This window comes from Pristiophorus japonicus, chromosome 10 (assembly GCF_044704955.1).
Source record: "Pristiophorus japonicus isolate sPriJap1 chromosome 10, sPriJap1.hap1, whole genome shotgun sequence".
In the NCBI taxonomy this organism is placed as follows: Eukaryota; Metazoa; Chordata; class Chondrichthyes; family Pristiophoridae; genus Pristiophorus; species Pristiophorus japonicus.
This window is the reverse complement of record NC_091986.1, coordinates 130,837,468-130,838,440: the sequence shown is the minus strand read 5'-3', so window position 1 is coordinate 130,838,440 and position 973 is coordinate 130,837,468.

Here is a 973-nt window from a genome sequence, read left to right as displayed (position 1 = left end):
AGGTTTTTCTGAGCGTACAAAAATCCACACTAACTCCATTCTAAGTTGGTTTGGAGTAAGCTTTCGCTGCCTAAACTTGCAAAACAGGCGTAAGTGGCTGGGCACGCCCTCGTTTGAAAAAAAAAATCTGTTCTAAAATGAAACTATTCTAACTCACTAGAACTGGAGCAAACTAAATGCTGAGAATTGCAATTTGTAAGATGCTCCATTCTAAACTAGTTGCTCCAAAAAAATAGGAGCAACTCAGGCTGAAACTTGAGCCCTAAGAGTCTGTCACCATCATGATGCCCAACTTGGAAAGAAACACAAGTAGCTGGGTACAGAACCATGCCATACAAACAGTTATAGCATTGACAAAGAAAGTTGACACAGCAATGCATCTCACAATTTGAGTACCCGTTCCTTCATCTCTGCACCTCACACAGTCACTCCATTATTCACTCAGCCATCATTTTCAACCCAAGTTCCTTAACCACTCTTATTTGATACGTCTAATTATGTCTATTTCCATCTGTTTCCAGTATATGGGCAGTACTGGCATTTGATAGTGGGAATAATATCGTTTGGAGTATCTTCCTGCTGACTCAAACATCACTCTGTTCACCCACTGGTCTGCTTTAACTCGTAAATGTCACAATGTAACATTTTTGGCGCTGGAGTGACCCTCAATTCAGATGGGAAAATTGAGATATTGGCTCTGAAATTCCGATGTCCCGGGTCCGTACGAAGTTCCTACGGACCCAGGAAGGCATCGGAAAAGCTGGGTTTCGGCGCGCAATGCGGCTTTTCCGATCCGTTAAGTTTCTGGCTTGACAGATCTCGTGCATATCGGGAGCGAGGACACTTGCAGGGCAAGATTTCCGATATTTACGAATATCTTGTCCTGCAAATGTCCTTTAAAATCTTGCGCCTGAAAAAGCAGGCATATAGTCTACTTTTACAGGTGCGAGTGTTTAAAAATACATAAAAACAT